A 21,328-nucleotide genomic window follows, 5' to 3' on the forward strand; every position below is an offset into this window, starting at 1 on the left:
TGAGAAATTTTGAATTTTAAACCACCAATTCATATTCTACCTTAATCAAGATATATATGCAATATTTCATCTAAGTTTTCTTGCATAATAGTGAACAATTCGCTTCCAAATTGCAGGCGCACCCAAAATTCCAGGAAATGCTAGGATTTACAACAATAGAAAGCTCATACAAGTGCCTTTATGCATATAATACTATTACCTCATTTGATTTTGGATGTTGGTGGAAGCTATAATTAAAGCGCATATCTACGTTGGGGGATCGCAATAGGTAATTAAAATGTCGGACTCGCTTTCTATTATATCCTGGTTTCCATTGTAAATAGTTCATTCACGTAATGTGATTCAGTGACAATAGGCAGGGATATATGTTTACTGGCGAGCACTAAATCTCTTGAATCCTGCATGAGTATACAGAAAGGAAAACATTATCAAATAGAACGTACAAATTTGTAGGACATTTAGGAACTTATTTCAGCTAATTGTTTATATTTCCTTATTGCCTTTTCATCAGATTGAGCAGCACTTTGATCAGTGAAGCTCTGAAGATTATATTATTTGTTTTGTGTATCGAATGAATAATGGAACAATTTTGGTAATATCGCATTCTATTGTTTGAGTTGAATTGAGGAATTTTTCAAATATATATATATATATATATAAAAGTCTGACTGAACTTCGATAAATTTCACCTTTCGAATTTTGTATGTTGATTTAGATTCTGGTATTGTTTATATTTTTATTTCACTCGTTTTGAAATTGATTCATATTCCTCACGTGAATACTGACTTAGCAGTCCTGGTTTTTCCTCATACGATTTTTACATCATCGATCTTTGAAAGAAAATTGACGATTTCTGTTCTACGCAGAAGTGCAGCAGATAGTTTTGGACTTATTCAAGTAGCAAGAAAAGAAAGAGAAGTTTTACCGCACGACTTTATTCAACGTGGTGGAACAGTGGGTTGATTGTCTTTAAATGCGCCAGGTGATTTCTCTTGATTGGCTACCCAAATTTAGACAGTACAGTGCTCAAAAGGAATTTTTTTCTCAATAACATGTAGGGGAGAGGGGGGTACATGTGAACAAATTTTTTTATTTCTTCATCTTTCAAAAAATATCATAAATTTTTCATAGTAAAGAAGTCCATATGTTTAAATAGTCTTTTCTTTGTCTTATGGAATTTTTTGAGATTTTTCAATAAAATATTTCTTTACTTTATAATATTTTAGAAAAATGACTTCAATTGTTCAAATGTGCCCCCATTGGGGGCACATGTGAACATGCCTGGGGCACATATGAACAAGATTAAAAACACAAAGCAATCATCATATTTCAAAGAAAAAAAATCATTATTATTACAGATATAGATACGCATTATACAGAAGGGGTTGTAGCTTACTATGTGAATTTAAATTGTACAACAGTACTGTCAATAAGAAAATAATTTTTCAGCTGTACAATAATTTTTCCGTTATTGGGTTTTTCGCACCTTCATGTTCCAAGGGAGCTGTAATGGGCCTTTTTCTTTCTTCTCTAATACTCTTTCATGCTTTTTTTTCATTTTTTCTATCTTTTCATTTGTAGCTTTAGCAATTCTATTTTCTCCGGTGTATCAGTTAATATGCGTGATGCGCGATCAACCATTTAATAAAAAAAAATTTTTTTTAAAGGAAAAATTAATAAATTAATTATGGAAAATTAAATAATAATAATTTTAAATGCATACATGTTTTTTAAACTTATAATATCATGAGGATAATAATCTTAATACTGTGTAGGGGCACTTGTGAACTGTTCACATCTGCCCCAGATCTTTTGTTCACAAGTGCCCCATCATCCTTCTTAAACCTAACTTGAAAAATAAAGAATTTTTAATTGAGTAAAAAAAAAGAATAATTGTCATAAACTTACCTGAATGTTCATATAATGGTCTGCAATAGTTAATTTTAGTTTATTAGTTGATTTATATTATGCTTTCACTTGAAGAAGTGAGTGATTATAATATATACAACACCAGCTGATACAAAGAAATTGTCAGAATAGAACAACAAAATGTCTCATTGTTCTGAAAGTTTTTCAGAGAGGTAGGACTAGTACTGACATCAATTGAAAATTTTTCGAGATTTTTTATTTCAATTCATATTGGTAAAACATACCATGTTCACATGTGCCCCCTGTTCACATGTGCCCCCCTCTCCCCTATCTCAATGCATTTAATCCTTTTTAACAAGCCTGTGTTTTAACACTCATGGCGGAAAAGCCGTATTTTGATCCCATTTACATTACATGGTCGGTGTCTGATTTGCTCCTCTCTGAACACCAACAGGAAGAAAATCCAGACAGAGCAGATTTAATAGGCACATTACTACTTTTATGTGCCTCTTTATTCGAATCATAGTAGAATCTGACTTCCACTCCCTCATAAACCGAAAGTATAAATTGCGCCATTGAAATTTTCTGTAAATATTCAATTAAGAATTTTGAAAATAGTTCCCTTTACCTGTAGTTTAGCTTTCGAATTTTATCGAAATTAAATTTGTCATGAAGATAACAATTAACTACATGACATCAATCGGAAAAAACACTAAAAATGATTTTTAATTTCCATGTCATTGTCTAAAAAATTGTTAAAAATACGAAATTAATGTTTAAAACATCTTTATGGTTGGTTGTCCACTATATCCATATCTAGATTTGTTTAGTTTTTATCTAAAGGCATAGTATTGTCTTAACATTTTTTTTTTCCTTTACCGTTCTCAATAATAATGCATTCTTAGCAAAGTAATTTTTCCGCAAGTCTTGTTACTCTCAGTTTTCTGTAAGTTATTTTTCCTGCGATTTCCAGCTACTACTTGTTTCTTTTCTTTAGTTGCTGCAAGACCGACTGAAAGCATAAAAGAATATTATTAGAATGACACTTGGCATCGCTCCCAGTGTAAGAATGACGAGAGGGGGGGGGGGGTGATTTTTTTTTTCCAGTAGTAAGCAGGACGAAAAATCGATTTTTCGCCAGAGAAGACTTAGATGCCCGACTTTTTCTTTCTTTTTCTTCTTTTTTCTTCCTTAGAGCATAAGAAGTTCCATCATTTTCTAGCTGTTTTTCTGCTTACTTTAACCATCCATTCTCAGTAAGATGAAATCCTTGATTATCCCTTTAATCTTTAGCTTATTTTTTTTTGTTAAAGAAGTTCACTTTTTTGTTGGTATTTAATTGTCGCAACTTGAATTGAGCTTTTATGCATGTGATTGATTTATCATTCAACAACGGAGTTCGGAATATTTAACATGGAGTTCGTTTGAGTTATTGATGACATACAATGAAAATGTTTGATATTTTCTATGAAAATTGTGTACGTTTTTTTGAGAAGAAAACCACGAAATGGCTGCTCTGGATTGTTAACAAAATAATCTTAAATCGGGACACGTCCGAAGCGAAAAAAAATAAGAAGGTTTCTGGGTAACCATTTCCGATTAATTTTAACCTAGAGTTTACGTCATCGTTAAGATTTTCAAGAGTTGAAATTATTCCTTTACAAAATATCTCAGCAGTATAAGGTTGATTTTTAATGTCTGCAGCAGTCGTAATCGATTTCTCACACCAAGCCCATTAAGGTTTATAAGTGCAAGCTTGGAACAATGTTAAATTTAACCATGCTAGTTTAAGCGATTGAGCAAATTGATTGTATAAGCAAACCTCTTAAATCGAGATTAAATCTATCTTTGCAATACTAGATTAGAAAAGCCCTCTAAAATTGAAAATGAATCATCATTCACAAATCAAGAATAAAAAACTTTCTCAAACTGAAGATAAATTCAACTTCTCAACGTTTATTTTAGATTTTATGGCCGGATTTAGATTTTATTCACTGAAAAAATGGTTTTTTTTGCGCAGATCTCTACATACTTTCTTTAACACTTTAAGAGTGAAGATTGACCTGATCATTGAGTTTTCAACGCAAACAAAATGTTGCATTTGAGAGTCTGCATAACGGTAGAATGAAAAGAGGAAGAAAAAAAAAAGGTTTACAGTACCGTTAAACAAAATGCGATTTTTTTTTTCTGTAAAAGTTTCTGAAATGGAAGTGATACGATCCCTTTATTAAATCTTTAAGGAAACAGGCTTTACATACTAATATTGCAAATGAGTTTTAAAAAGGATTAGTCTGCCAACCTTTACATGCCAACCAAACAAAAATGAAAATACAGTGACTGCCGTAATGCTGCCCGATATCTGGGTGTTGTTTATCTGACTTTTTCAATATTATTAATATCAAGCAGAACAAAAATAATTTCGTAAATACATAATTCGATGTTGCAATAAATAAATAGCCAGAATAAGCGATTACACACGAAAGGTATCAACTCAATTCATTTTATTTATTGATTGTTTCTAATATTTTCAGTGCAATTTAAGTTTCGCTCGGAAAAATGTTATGAATGCTTAATATAGGGTGAAAACTTTAATAAACATTTTAATTGCACTCAAAAAGTAACAACTCAATTCATTTTATTTATTGATTGTTTCTAATATTTTCAGTGCAATTTAAGTTTCGCTCGGAAAAATTTTATGAATGCTTAATATAGGGTGAAAACTTAAATAAACATTTTAATTGCACTCAAAAAGTAACAACTCAATTCATTTTATTTATTGATTGTTTCTAATATTTTCAGTGCAATTTAAGTTTCGCTCGGAAAAATGTTATGAATGCTTAATATAGGGTGAAAACTTTAATAAACATTTTAATTGCACTCAAAAAGTAACAACTCAATTCACTTTATTTATTGATTGTTTCTAATATTTTCAGTGCAATTTAAGTTTCGCTCGGAAAAATGTTATGAATGCTTAATGTAGGGTGAAAACTTAAATAAACATTTTAATTGCACTCAAAAAGTAACAACTCAATTCATTTTATTTATTGATTGTTTCTAATATTTTCAGTGCAATTTAAGTTTCGCTCGGAAAAATGTTATGAATGCTTAATATAGGGTGAAAACTTTAATAAACATTTTAATTGCACGCAAAAAGTAACAACTCAATTCATTTTATTTATTGATTGTTTTTAATATTTTCAGTGCAATTTAAGTTTAGCTCGGAAAAATGTTATGAATGCTTAATATAGGGTGAAAACTTTAATAAAAATTTTAATTGCACTCAAAAAGTAACAACTCAATTCATTTTATTTATTGATTGTTTTTAATATTTTCAGCGTAATTTAAGTTTAGCTCGGAAAAATGTTATGAATGCTATCGGGACTTTAATCTTAATAATAAAATTTACTAGAATATCGAGCATGTTCACACTTCACCTCGTAAGCATAACATCATCTGAGAAATACAGCGGAAGTTTTCTAAGGTCAGTTCTGGTTTTAGGACGCGTGTTGTTTACACTCGGTTAACCCTTCATTGTTGTTTTCTGTCAGCTTTCAGACTCGTAAGTTTCACCTGTTGATGAGGCATTTGTCCTAGTATAAATTCTAATGAATACAGTAATTTAGATATGATAGTCTTAATGCAATAGAAATATTTCAATTTTTGTTTAGTTAATTTAAATTTTTTACGCACTTAGTTTTAATTCGAGCTCTGACAAATATGATAATATAGATAGTATGAGGTCTTATACTTCAAAATTAAATTTAAAATTTTTATATTTTGTTATGTATTTTCTTCTAGCATTTATTCTTAATTTGTGCTTTAAAAGGTATATTAATTTTGGCAGATGTTATCAGATCTTGTAAATTCAATGTAGATGATTTAATTTTGTTGTCATTTTTTAATATAAATTTAAGTTGTATGCGGTGTTTTAAATCTAACGGTGATTAATCGCGTAACTGTTAGTGTAATTAAAATTTCTTAGGGACATACGCTGATAATGTAAATTCTTATTGATATGTGAGTTCTATTACCTTGTCAGATACGGGATATTTACTTTTAAAGTGATTTCCGACTATTTGCATTTAGAAGTAAATATAAATAAAAACTGAATTTTTCGTAATTTAAAGAACGAATCTAAATTTAATATATTATTATTTTTATTTAAAAAAAAAAAAGGTTTGAAAATTGCTTACAGCAGTATTTTTTTAACGTTTTTTTTTTCTTCTTTTTTTTCGGAATGATCCGAAGTCGTAGCTTTTTAAAAATTTTTTCCTATTGGAAAATCTAAGTTTACTTTTACTGCATGGTCAGCTTTTAACTAAAAGTCATTCTCCCAAGAATTGGAAAAATCTCAGTAGTTGCCCGAGGCCCATACTGTGGAGAGGAGAAATTTTGCTGTCAGTTTCGATTTAACGTGACTTGTTCTAGAGTGGTTATGATAGTGGATTACTTTTTTATGCGAACTAAATCTGACATTTATCTTCATCTGCCGGAAAATTTAACTTCGGGCTTAAAACCACTCGAATACAATCGTGCCTAGTTTTCGGAGATAGTTTTAAATCTTATTGAAATCTCGCTTTTTTGGGGGAAGAATCCTATGAATGTCTATCTATCTATACATGTATATTTAAATAAAATAAGAATGCTATTTTACATTTTACTTGGTCATAAATTTAATTCATAAAAATCAGATTACTTTTTTGAACTAAAAAAATGAATTCATCGGATAGTATTAATTTAGGAAGTTTCTTACCTTACCTTCTCTGTTATGTGATTATCTGAGTACATGAAAGTTCTACATGACATTTTAAGGAAATTCCTGTGAATTAAGTTTAATGTTTTAGCTTTAACAATAGGAAATAGCGGTTCTGTTAAGCGACTCTTATTCGCATACTTTCATTTGGTGAAATCTATTAATCCTTGATGCTCATTTAAAGTGTTGGTTACATAACGTTCGCTCTTTTGGCCTTTTAATTTGCTGTCAAAAGAGAGGCTTTTTAAAGTTACTCGCCAACTGTTTGTTGCCAAATGCATTTGGAATGCCAAATGCATTGTTTCGTTTGAAAGTAAAGCTCAGATAACTATGAAAATTTTATCATCTCACAGAATCTCTAAACCTACATAACCTGTAGGTTTATACTACATAACCTGCAGGTTTAGAATTCATAACCGACTACGTAACCTAGCTCTGAACCTGTTATCTCTATAAATGATTTGCAACCGAAGCAGGTGGCAATGGATAGGAATGAAATACTTTTTTTAGTATTGAATTTTATTAAATTGAAGCTTTTTTTTATCGGATAATAGGTAATTAGGTTATGTAATTCAAATTGATATATTAATTAAATTGATAAAATTAATTCTTCAGATTATATTTATGATTTGATAGCAAGTGATTTACCTAATATCTTTTTGTGTCGAAATTCAAACAATGACTTTTAGAGAAATATAAGTTTAGAAAATGAAACATTTTTAAATTTTCAAGCCTTAATTAAGCCATCTTAAAATGTGTCTTTTTCTATTATTTCCTGCCGGAAAGAGGCGTTAGTTTAAAATAAAACACTGAACTTCTATTTTCCATGTATTATTTTTTTTCTTTTATTTCATCGTTTGTTATGTAATAAAATTAAAGCAAAACTTTCGACAATGTTGTTAAGCATACTGTCTTCTTTTTCGAAATTTATCATCCAAGCAGGAGATTATGATTTCTTTTAAAAAATAACAAATAATGTTTGTTTGTTTTTTTCCAAAAAAAGAAAAAGTAGTTGCAATTTTTTTTTTTTACTCTACAGGGTGCAGGAGTATAAGGGACTTTTATTAATTTTTTTTTTATAGGGAGGGGAATAAAGATTACTAAAAAAAGAAAGTAAATTTGAAATTTAATTCTGAGAAAACAACACAAAAAGTTTTTATTTGTACAAAAAGTAAAAATAATATTCTGTTTACATTTTAGCTACAGTTTATATTTGTATTTTTCTTTTATCTATTCGAAACAGAATTTTTACATAAATTTTGCTTTTTCTTTGAAAGAAAGAAAATATGATTATTGAAACTTAAAAATAATCTGAAATATTTTATTTTGTACATAGTTTCAGATTGTTTTTGATATGTTGATGTTTCCCATTGTTAATTTTGCCCCTTCATTATCATCTGCACAAAAACTAAAAGAATTAGAATTTTGAAATTATGAAGGTGTGTGGAAAATCTACAAAGAGCTCGATTAAAGGAATAAAATATGATTTGGTTTTCGTTCGAGAATTATGAACTGTTAAACTTGTAATAATAATAATAATTTAACCGCTTTCCTGACTATCCCGAGTTAACTCGAGAATGTATGTATTGCAAATATTTATGAGCCGAGAAAACTCGGGCGTTGCAGAATTCGTCAGTACGTTTCGTATTATCGCGTTTTTACTCAGCCGGAAGCAAAAGAAAAAAAGGGAAAAAAAGAAGAAAAATTCTTGGATTGGAAATTTGGCAAGTTTTGTTTGGGAATTTTGTTGATGGTTTCTGGGACTGCACACGTGTTTTGTGCGATTGTATATAAGATGGTTGCTGAATTTACGTAGAAAAAAAAAAGTTTGAACAAATGGCGTATCACTTCACTGACGTTTGGAATGTTTTGTTTCACTTTGTTTTGTCCCTTCTTTTAAAAACTTATCTTACAAAGACTAATATTTATCTTTTTTAATTTGCTCTAGATCAGTGTTTCCCAAACTTATGACTTTTGTGTACCCTTTCTAAATTTCTCGTAACGCTGTGTACCACTAATAAAAAAATGAATGTATTTTTTACTATAAAAAATTGCACAAAAGTTGAAAATCACAACTGGCTGTTGACACCACTAATTATTAACTGTTAACTCTATAAAAAAATGGCCAATAGAAAAATACGTAATCGTAAATTTTCTTGGCTAGCTTTATTTTTAAATAAAAATTTTTGAAATTTTTGTTTGTTACAAGATATTTCCCACAAGAACGTGTACCCCCCGCTAAACTTTTCCCCGTACCCCTGGGGGTACGCGTACCACACTTTGGGAAACACTGCTTTAGATAAATCGGTATAGTATACTTATGGTAAACTAAATGTTTTTACGCAAAAAAAATTAAATTTTCAACTTAAAACTTGTGTATTATGTTTTGTTTTAGATTCTTGTACTTGTTAATTAATTAAAAAAAAATTAGTTGATTTTTTGCATTTTTTTCTTCAAAAAAATTTATAAGGGAAGCTGTTAAGAAAACATGTTTTGCAATCTACTGCCCGCTAAACCACAACTACAGAATTGAAATTCGACAATGTTAAGGGTCATTTTCAATTATGAACTTTTACCCAAGTTGTTCAAAAGTTATTGCAATTTATAACGCTTTTTTTTTTCAGGAATTTTTCTCCACTTTCATGCTTTAAATAATAATTATTTTTTACATTATTATGGAAAAAACTTTTCTCTCATGAGTTATAAGCTCGCATTTTACTTGTAACAAAAGGACGAAAGAAAAAAATAAATAATTAAAGTAAGGAAAAGATAAAGAAGTTACACTCGGGATGATATCGATCACAATTCATCGAAATTTTTTTAAAAACAATAAAACACTCCAGAGATAAAAACAATTCTCCTTTTGAACTTATATACAAAATAAGGTTACAATTATAGATTGATAGCAAGTTAAATTACTTCTTCCTCACTTATTACTTTTTGTTGTGTCATACAATTTATATTCCTAAGTTTAAATATTTTTTTCCAAGTTCATTTGATTATCTTTCATACACAGGATGGTAATTTTTTTACGATCAACATATCAGCAAAATATTTTTACTTCAAACTATAATTATTATAAACAAAATAAATGCTCTTTTTTTTTTATAAAAAATATATGGATTCTTAAGGTGAAAAAAAAAATGAAAGGCAACCACGAGAGTTTTATGAGCATCGCTCTTAGCCTTTTAAAATAGTTAAAAATTATTTCTGTTTATTGTATTTTATCTTTGTAAAAAATTCAAATAAATTTTAACTCAACTTACTTAAATTTTCCTAAAAAGATTTCCAATATTGTGTATTTCTTTTATATATATTTATTAGTTTATCTTTAAAAAGGAATATGAAGCTAAGTCTTAATTCAAGTACTAATGATGAAGTTCTTGACAACAAACAAATTTTTAAAAAAATCTCACGTCTTTATTTTTTTTCCTGGCATACATTCAACCACAAAGTTTTTATGCGCAACACAAAATCCCAATTGATCGAAAAATATATTGCGACCCATTCAGCACCTGTCCAAGAAATATCAACGGAAGCCTTCTTTCTTTCTTTTCTTTTTTTTTCTTCTTCTTATTGTCAATTCTCTTTTATTTTTCTTTAAAATTTGAAGCGAGTCCAGAAAATTTGATGACAGCGCGAATTGTGGTCACGTGCTCTGATCCTTTTACTAGTAGCCTCCGGATACGTTTTGGACCCCTTTTTTGACGGGTGAGGGGGGTGTCGACGACAATCTTTTTTTTTCTTCCCCTTATCATTTCATTGTTTTTATCTTCCTCTTCCACCTTCATCTTCATCTTTTCATGATGCTCTCACGTTTCCACTAAAACGTGATGTCGTGGTTCTGTTCTTTTGTTTCATATAGAAAACTCTTCCAAGGCTTCTTTTGTTTCTTGAAAAATTTTGAGCTACATGACTTGACAATATTTTTTTTTATTCAGTTTGCTTTTAAGAACAAGAAAATCCAATAAGAAAAATGGAGTCAGTGCCCGGCGTGCTCTCCTTTTTTTCATCGCTAGGTAATGATACCCTTTTTGCCCTCGAAAGAGTATCGCTCCTCACTTTTTTTTCTTTTTTTAAGTAAAATAAATCACGTGTTTTATAGAATTTCGATGCAGTGATTTGTTATAGTGGAAATTGAGATATCATTTTGTGGAGGGAAATTGAATTTATGTTTGTAGGCTGTAATGTGTATCGTGTTTCGATGTAACTTTAGGACTTTCTTTATTTCTCCCCTTAGCTAATTTACGATGTGATATTTCATTCTCATCATCTAAATAACTCGTCGTATTTAAAATGCAAGATTTTATTCATTAATATTTAATCCATTTTTACGAGATATTCTTCTTTATTCCTCTCTTATAAATTGTATCTCTAAACAATAAACAAATAAATAAAAATCCATCTTCCCTCAAAAAAGGCGATGGTTTGAAAGGCATTAAAAAAATATTGATAGGAGACTTTTAAAAAATTACGCTTGCCCAATTCAATCCAAGATTACTTGCGACTTCTTTACCCAACCCTAGTTTAAACCCTAGTATAGTTAATTCTTTAAAAATTTACTAGAAATTTTTTTCACCGAACTATCCTTCGGGAATCAGGTACTAATCTTCAATATTTCTAGGTACTAATTTTTAACGCGATCCCGAATCCGCTATTCAATTGAAAGAGGGACTTTTTAGGGCGTACAAAATCATGGACCTGATTTAGCCCTCTGTTCTGTTCAACCAGGAGTCGACAGTACCTAATAATTAGGTTTTTACAATTTAGTGAACCTAACTTCGGTAAAAGAATGTTTAGTTGGTGAGCTCTGTCTTCTAAGAAGGCGATAAAGATTTGTTACACTGTTTAACCAGGGATCAGCAATACCTAGGTTTTTATTATTTGGTGAACCTAATATTAAAAACCTAACTTCAGTAGGTTATATAGTTTTGCTTAATATACAAATTAGACCTAAAAAAGTAAAAGAAACACAAATATATAATATCACTAAGATTTTTAAAATTGAGAAGAGGCACAAAGTCGTTCCAACTTCAGTGAAGGTTCTGAAGTTTTTAATTTCATACAGCTTACGGAGTCTTGTCTGTTTTTAATAATGTTCATACCTTAAAGTAATTTTCCACAGTAGTGTACGTGGAACAGTTGAAATAGTTTTGGCAATTTTACTACTAATACTAATTTTTTAATATTATTGTTATTACTGAAGAGTCACCAATATAACACCTATTGAGTTGGTTGCCGATCTCTGATATAGACCTTTGCAGTCTATTTTGCTCCTTTTGTGTAAGAGGCAAGTAAAATAGACTGCAAATGTCTGCTGGATTAAGGGAATTTTTTTGTGCTTAACAAATTTCATAATTTGTATTTTTTTAAATATACACAGGGAAAACAATTCTGGTAAAATTACCGCGCTGTATTCTAATGACATTTCTGATAAAAAAAAAAAAATCATAATTCTGGTTAATAAAACCAGTAATATACGGTTTTCAAACCATTCATTCGGTAATTTTTCCGTTCATATGGTAACGGCTTTTAAGAAATTCTCGGTTTTCAAAATTATAGCTCTTATTACCACACATTTAGTAAAGAGGAAAAAAAAATACAAACCCGAAAAGTAATTTAACCGAATAAATGGTTTTCATGCAATGTTCCAAGGTATCATGATAAAGCTACCAAATTTTATAACATTTACTTATCACACACTATGAAACCATATTTTATTACTAATTTTACTAAAATCAAAAGCGATTCGGTAAAAATTACCGAGCTTTTCCCACTGAGCCAGAAACACGGTAAATTTTACCTTATTCTGGTAATTTTGACCATATATTTTTTTTTATTGGTGTTATATTATGATACTTTTAACAAAATTCCAAATCGAAATTTTAAAATCTAATGTTTAAATTTTCTTCAGACACCAGACATAAACCAATAAATTCTCTTGGGATCGGCGGTACATTAACAATAGTTTTCATTGTGTGAAAGCTCTTCCAGCTATGTATCAAACATACATGAGATTGCTACAGTACCGAAACCTCACCTACATTATAATTCGAATGCTGACACAAGTCGTTATTGTAAAGGACCGCATTTGTAACATGTATTATTCACCACTGAATAATCACCTATAGTAAATGGTGCTCCCGTCAACATCATACATATTCTTCTCCCTTACATATTCAACACTTGTGAAAATATCTCTCATTGTGTCGTCCAAAATATGCCCTTTGATTAGAATATGCTTTAAATGATCTCCGTCGTATTTTTTATTTTTTAATAGGACTTGGTTCATTGTTCCGTATATCTTCCTGCTTTCGAAACCATTTCCGTGAAATGCGTCTTCAGGAAGTTGGATGTTATTTTGTTAAAGATAGGAATATATTCCTTTTGAAATTTTAACGTCTCTTATTGTTCCGTCTGGGGACTCAAATTTGAAATGAGGCGTCAACAGGGGCTTTTAGAGCTGTGACGCCCCTGCAGAAGAAAATGTCACAACAAATTGAGAAGCGTTTTCGTTGAGCGAAGTTTTCTATAAAGCGACGATATAGTCCCCCCCTTTTTCGAAATGATATTCATTTTGTTGATCTTTATATTTTCACATCCGGCATTCGAAATTTGACTTTTATGTTTTTATTTTTCATAAAGTTTTCAATGAATTCATGCGCTTTACGTAAGTTTTGTATTTATCAAGTGCCATTTTATATATCTTAAAAATTGAAATATTCTCTTCGTGTTATTTACTTTTTTCTAATACCGCCTTCTATTTTTAGCAATTGTAAGTGACATTTGTATTTTTTTAATGTTTTATTTTTCGGAGAAAACTATTTTATGTGTAATGCTTTAACATAAATTAATAAGTAATATTATTAAAGATTTTTCTACCATATGAGCCAGGGTTGGCAAGATTTTGCCGCAGGCGGAAAAAAATCATGGTAAAAACCGTCCTGGCAAAAACAGGTTTTTGCCAAGCAAAGTGGTAAAAACCTATATTTTCCAAACTGAGAGGACAAAAACACATTTTTGATATAAAATTATTCCTAAAATTGAAATATATACTATAAATATATATAATTAAAAAAAATATTAACAAAATTATTGTTCCATAATTAAATTATAATGTATTAATATATCATTTTAGTAGTTTAAAACATTATTGAGCGAAAAAATAGTGATTATTCTCTTTTTTCCAGTGAAAAAAACTTATTTTAAATTAATGTATCTATAATTTAAAGCATAAAATATCTATCAGCATGTGTAGTTAATTAAAATATACAAGAATCAATGCAATTTTTTAAATTTGCGCAAATTCAACACTTTATTCATCATTTTGTAAAAAAGCATTTATTTAAGGATTCTAAAATGAAAAGAGGTTAAAAACTTTCAATATTTTAAAAATTATTACCCTTATATTAATTATTAATATTTTAAAAATAATTTTCTCATGTAATGTATCAAAATTATTATTCGTTATGATTGATTTAAATTTGTTTCAAGTATTTTGTAATAATATTTAATCAGCAATTTAGATAATTTGGTTTTTGCCGGTTTTTACCAGGTTTTTGCCACTGTCCTGGCAAAAAACCCTTTTTGTCAGCAAAAACTTCAACCCTGATATGAGTATTTCATATAAAAATAGCATTGTACAAAATTTATTTTAGTCATTTGTATTTTCTTTTAAGTTTTATTAATTTTGAAAATGAACCTGCAATTCTCTTCTCTAATTTAATTTAAAAATTTTGTCGAAAACTGTGGAATTTCTTAAAGATAAGGGAAATTTTGAAGTGAAAACCTTTTTAAAAATTTTAGTTGTTTTAACAATTTATATAAATGTTAGATTTTGTTAAATTGCAAGATTTTAATGTAATTTTTTTGCGATTAAATCCCTGTTTTATTTTAAATATTTCTGTATTTAATTATTTCGTTTGCCTTGTATTATTTTAAATAATAATATCGTTATTTCTTACTGGATGGAAACCCCGTGAGAGGTGAAAAAAAGTAAATAATAAATAAATCAAAACTAACACTTAATTCATGAACAAAAAAATGGAGGACATATGAATAATATTTTTCTACAAATAAATTACATTTTTGTTAATGAAAAAACTTCATTTCTTATTAATATCCCTCTTTCAAATTTAACATTTAGTTAAGAGTTTTAGCTATTACATTAATATTTTATTACATAATTGATGAACGTTTTCTAACTTGTAAACATACTTATTATTGTACTTCATAAATCGAAGAATTATGCTTATATCAAACCTCCAGATTTTTACTTTATTAATCAAATTGCTGTTGTATTTACTTCGCTAAATGTTGTACGCTAAACCAGGAAATTTAATTTCTGCGCGGACAGTAAATACGCGATATTAATAATGCAAATATGTTTTATACGAAATTTGCAAAAATATAACCATTCTTATTGGTTTTTGAAATTAAGCTTTATATAGTTTTATAGTCTTAGATTAAGAACAACTAATCAGTCCCATTTCCTTTTAAAAACTTAATTTTTACTAATATCCCTTATTTAAACTTTTACTTAAAAATTTTCGTTATAATTACAGCAGTCTTGTTTTAGTACATAGATGAAGGAAAGCTTACTATTAAACATGCATGTTACCAAATTTTATATAACATGGAAATGTGCCTACTTCAAAATTAAAGATGGCTGAAAACTTGTGAAAGCGGTACTATATTAAACCTCCAGATTATAACATTATAATACTTCGGTACGTGTAGTTTGCTAAACCAAGACAACATATAACTCTTGCAAAGAAAATAAATAAGAAGAATATCACATTTAAAAGATATCTCTAAAGAAATCATGTTTTTTCCCTTCTTTATAGCTGTTCAAATATGCTCCAGATAGAAATATGCCTACATCAAAAAAAATTAAAAAAGATCAAAAAGCAGTACTGTATTAGCCCTCCATATTTTTACATTATTATAAATGAATTACTTCCTTAAATGTAGTTAGTTAAACAAAACAACATTCATCTCCTGCACAGACAAATACACAAAATTATCTCAAAAAAAAAAAAAGTTTTCTTTCGATTCTATATAGCTTTCGCAATATGTTGTGAGCTCTGGATGGAAATATGCTTACATTTAAAATTAAAGGTGATCGAAAAACTGTATAAAGCATTACTAAATGTACCCTCAAGATTTTTAAGTTATTACAATCGAATTACTTCGTTAAATGTAGTTAGTTAAACCAAGACAACATTTTTAACTCCTGCACAGAGACAGTAAATACACAAAATATCACATTTAAAGGATATCTGCAAAGAAAACGTGTTCTTTCGCTTCTTTATAGCTCTCGGAATATGTTATGAGCTCCGGCGAGTTAAACATTTGGGTGAGAAAATTTTGCTTCTTTTGAGATTTTTGCCATCTGTCGCCCCTACCAGTTTTATCTCCTTTGGCTATGTCTTTGGGCTTGAGTTAGAAAATGGTTCACCGCTCATTGCTATATATATTTCTTTCCTTTCATGTGCTAAAGTTTCTTAATGTTTGTCTGGAAGAAGATTACAAAGCAAACAAAGTTGCATTTTTGCTGCAATGCTACCTATGGTTTGATGTAAAGGATATTTTAACGATGGACTTTGCATAATTAGAATAATTTCATTTGCATACCTAAGAGATAAGGAATGAATTGAAATACTTTCGCTTCATCGCTTATACTCGTGTAAGTGATTATTGTGAAGAAAATGTTTCAGTAATAAAATTTAGTGCATGGTCGTGAAATGTATTTGTTCAATATTTTTAAAAGCAAAATGTTTTTGAGATATTTATGCACGTAATGTTCATTACGAAATCATTTAGATGGGATTTAATAAAAAGTATTGTAGTGTATTATGCACATCTGGCTTTAGTTACTATTTAATTAAATTCTTTGTTATTGCTACATTAAGAATTAATAACATATATAGTTTTAAAATACCCACTGCGATAGAAAGAAATTTACTTAGTTTTTCAAAAACGTGGAGTAAAGATTAAAGTGTAAATAAGATTTTAGAAAAATTAAAGATTTTATATCAAATAAATGGAAAAATTCAGAAATATCAATATAAGCTTTCAAGAGAGCTTGATTTTTTTAAAATTAAAATCTTTCAATGCTTATTAATTTACGAAAAGAATGAGATTTTTAATCTAATAAATAGTCAAATGAAAAATAATAATAATCTTAATAAGTCACGAACTGTCCAATTTTTAAATTTTATTATTTTGAGTTTAATTACTAAACAAACATATCTTGCTTGAATATAAAATTTTCGTTTGCTTAGTAATTGGAAAAGAAGAAAGGTCGACATTTTCCGTTCATTAAAAAACATGGATAGCTTTTATTTTTTGGCTTATCAAACTTGTCGACTTTTCGATTCTAAAACAAAATATTTTTTTATCTTTTCATCCCAATTTTTTTCGCTTCCGTTTCTCAATTTTATTCGTTTCAAATGCATATTAGATTTACATTAATACATCACTGTCTGGACAAAATTATCTGGACACACAGCGTTAAGGATTCGGAGAGTCCTGAGGCGTTGTTTGACTTCTTTTTGCATCGATGACAGCATGTTTATGTGCGGGGAGACTTTTCACCAGCTTTTGATAAGTGGCCATTGGATTTAATTCCCAAGTGTCCATCACAGCTAAAGTAAGTAAGTTTGGATGATTCGGGTTACTACGTCATCTGGGTTATAATTCGTTCCAAAGAATTTCGATGTGATTTCAAACAGAAAAGTTTTTGAACACCCTTCTCGTAAATCCGTATCTTCCACGAAAACGAAGGCTGGTTTTGTCTTAATGTTTGATCTATGAGTTATTTTTTCTTCTGGGTTAAGTTCAAAACTTCAAAGATACGGTGTGGAACACTAATAGTAATAAACCCAATAGTGGATTGGTATTTCGGCGCCGGCCATAATATTAGATGAACACCATATCTGCGCAAGTCTCTATGTGTGAATGGAACTAAGTTAACCTGATCAAAGAAAAGAAAATGCCTTTCTTGAACTATTGCCATTCATATTTGGAAAAACAACATTGTCGGGAATGCTTACGTGCACCTCAAAGTGCATGTTTCCAACCACAGAAATTAAGAGATCTAGGCCTCTTCACTATGATGCTGCCAAGTAGGTCTTCAGTTACTTGGGGCTAGATAGTGTATAAGAGCTAAAGAATTTTATGTTCACATTATAAAGTTGTTTTTTAATGTTTTGCGAAGGAAAAGAATATTTTTACCCATTTATAAATGGGTGTTGATCTAGGATTTTCATGTTCTCTAACTTTTCGACCACATCAACTTCCACACCATAGTTACAAATAAACAGTTGTAAGAATCAAAAAAAAAAAAAAAAAAAAAATGAGGTGAACATAAGTATTAATAGAAAAGCAGCACAATAGTGTCAAATAAAAAGCAGACGATAATTTTGGAACTTCTTGTTTTCTACACTGCGTTTTTTTATTTTTATTTTCAGCTGCTTGAAATTTAATGTTTTTTCATAATATTAATTTAAAGTATTTTCTTGTCCTTTTCATGATTAACTTATCTTAATTTTTGCCTTAGCGGCGATTTTAATGTAAGTATGAATACTGAAATAGGAAAATAATTTTATGACGTCTTCATATATATTAGACGTCAAGAGAACAAACGTCAATTGATGCAGTTTTTGTAGCCCGTATGACTTGAAATGTTGTAGCGTTCATGGAAGTCTAACCAAAAGAAAAAAATTGACGAATGGGTAACCAGTGATCGCAATAATGATCGCAATTTTCTTTCTTTTGTTTTTAATCGTCATTATTTTCTTTTTTGTTTTATATTATTTATTTATTGCACTGTAAAAAATATAGTTCTTTACCCTATTTTTATTGCTGAAATATACGGTCTGGACATACAACTACCCATCGTTTTTGAAGACGAACTGAATAAAGGATTTCGATTAATGAATATTGATGATGGAAATCGAAGGGAATAGTTTTCGTCGCTTAGAAAACATTTCCACGCTAAGTTTTTTTTCTCCCTCTTTTTTCCTTCATTTTTTTTCTCTCTTTTTTTTCTCCTTCTTATTAGTTTTCGAGAAAAAGATGATAAAATTCATATCACATTTGTAAAAATTAGTATAAAAGCTGTTATAATAGTCATTGTATACAGCGCTTTTTATTATTTCTTATTCCAAAAAAAATTTTAATTAGATTTTCAACTTAACATGGCAGTCCTAAGAATTTTTCGAATCGATCTCAATTTTGACTTCGGAATTGAAAACAACAAAAAGTTCCCGATTTTAGAATAGCTTAGTTTTTTTCTGAATTTTTTTTCCTCCAGATTATGAATTATATCTTATTTTTTGTAAGGTTTAATCTTTATCGTATCGGAGATGACATTAGTTTATCAAGCCTTTATTTTTTTCGCGTAGGTATGACCTTATTTATTTGTTTAGTAAATTAATTAGGAAGAAATTTTTCGATGTCTCTATAAACTCGCATATTTATTATTTCGCAATGTGTAGTTTGCGATATTTAAATTATTTGATTTATTTGTGATATTGATGTAGTATATAAATCATTTGAATCTTAAGAAAATAATTTAAATTGTGCTATCGTTTATTAAAGTAGAAAACAACGTTTAAAGCTTGAATCAGTTAACTGAATGAGACTGACTTTTTACCTATTCAACTAGTGTACTAAAACAAAATAGAAAAGTTTCAAATCGTAAAAATAAATAAATAAGCATACAAAAATATTGACATACTATTTTTGTAATTTGCCGAACTTCTTGCGCAATGCTTTATTTTTCAAGCTTTTCATTCGGAAATATTTTGGAATTTGTTTTATTTCATAGCCTCCACTTATTTCAAAAAGATGAATTTTACGAGTTTGTCCACTTGGTTAGAACAAAACAATCGACCCTTGCTCGTGAACCACTCGTTCCCAATTGTTTCCGATGCCAGTTTCATCTTCTTCCACAATCCAAAGTTAGAATGTGTTATTTCGTCTGAAAAAAATTCCGTATTGGTATTTGTTTACTGGTGCAAGCTTATAGTATTCCATTCTCTAGCGGCAAGAAAAAAATAAATATATAACGCAAGAATACACTATCTTGGCGACAACTCATCTTGCTGTAGAGCCAATGAAATCACTTCCAACTTCACATATTCTATTTCTTATTTTCCTCAGCAACAAATTCTGTCCTACGTCTATGCTTTTGCACTCAAAAACTTTTCATGCATTTTCTTTCATTTCCTTTCTTCCTTTTTTGAAGAGAGAATATACTTTTCTTGAAAGCAATTTTGTCTGGCAACAATATTTCTGTCTTCCTTTTTTTCCTCTGGTCCTAGTGTCTCATGTCGATTTAAATATGTCCTTCCCTGACAATGCCGAATGGATGAAAAAAGAATTCTAGTTTACCTCTTTTATACACCAGGGGAGTGTTAAGAAATGTCGCCTGGCCAGTGATGGACGAGCCAACTTTTGGCATTGCTTTTCGTTTTTATTCCACCTGTGTTTTATGTTTCTCGTCTGCTCCCGTGAAGAATGACCGGTGTAAAATTTTAAACGGTTTAGAAACTTTGCACAACAAAAAAGTAGATCTCTTCTCGAAAAAATAATTGAGAAATACTTTATGAAATGAAGCAAAAACGCAAATTACGAAGATTCTGCTAGGATTAAATGCTTTTTACAATATTGTGCGATTACGTCTTTTTCTCAATGTGTTTCTAAAATATTTATTCATATTAAATCTTAACATCACTATTTTCCATATTATTTTCTTTAAGTATGCTTGTAATTTTAGTTTTTTCCTCACTCAGCTTCTAATATATATTGGTTCCTATTAAATTGTAATATCGGTATTTGCAAAATATTTTCTTACAATAAATGCAATTCATTTGTGCTCCAAAATATTTGTTTATATTGAATCTTAATATCTGCAGGGATCTGTCCAGACATTTTGTAAAGGGTACGTTTTTGTAAAATTGTGAAAAAATTACTCGTAATTTGTGAATATAAAATAAACGTTAAGTCACATTCTTTCAACCAGGGTCCGCTTTTGTGAATTTGTGCAAATAGGGTCCGTTATTGCTAAAAAACTTTTTCAAGGAGTTTTTAAATTGTAAAGACATACAAGATTATGCTCAACACTGTAAAATTATAATTAAAAAAAATAAATTTTGAAAAATAAACAGCAATTGCAGCTACTAAATTAGCGATGCAACATATAAATATTTGGTATTTAGCCTGCACTCTTGAACGCAGAATATTCATTTCGGACAAATAAAGGAAGAAGCGACTGCCGAAGACAAAATTGAGTTCGTTTTTTACTGTATGGTTTACATCTGTCTCCCCCCCCCCTTCCTCGGAAGGGTGTATTCGATTAACAAACCAATAATGAAGATAAACAAATCTGTGTAGGGTCCGATTGAAAGATAAATTATTTTGTGAAGGGTCCGTTTTTAGGTTAAAATATTTTGTGAAGGGTCCGTTAACGGACCCAAATTTCTTCTAAACAGACCTATTAGCGAAATTCTCTATAACACTATATGCAATTCACGTTTTTTTTTTCTTTAATATGTTCCTAACTATGCCTATGTACCTATGCAGTTTCTTAATATCGATATTCTTTCTAGCAATGTATGTTATTCGCAATTTTTTCGCAATGTCTTTCAAAATATTAGTTTATTTTTAATCTCTGTATCGGTATTTATAAATTATTCT

At 29.4% G+C, this 21,328-nt stretch overlaps 1 protein-coding gene and 1 long non-coding RNA gene across 7 annotated transcripts in view; both read left to right on the plus strand.

Annotated features, from left to right (window-relative positions):
• LOC107446303 (fat-like cadherin-related tumor suppressor homolog) overlaps window positions 1-21,328 on the plus strand; it is a 456,785-nt gene that overhangs the window by 269,637 nt on the left and 165,820 nt on the right. The gene's annotated exons all lie outside the window — the stretch shown is intronic.
• LOC147815787 (uncharacterized) lies at window positions 7,691-10,280 on the plus strand. Its single transcript, XR_015431390.1, has 2 exons — window positions 7,691-8,574; window positions 8,922-10,280. It is a non-coding gene; the product is annotated as an uncharacterized LOC147815787 (long non-coding RNA).

The sequence above is a fragment of the Parasteatoda tepidariorum genome, chromosome 2, assembly GCF_982258835.1.
Source record: "Parasteatoda tepidariorum strain Cologne lab strain chromosome 2, Ptep-v5.0, whole genome shotgun sequence".
Taxonomy (NCBI): domain Eukaryota; kingdom Metazoa; phylum Arthropoda; class Arachnida; order Araneae; family Theridiidae; genus Parasteatoda; species Parasteatoda tepidariorum.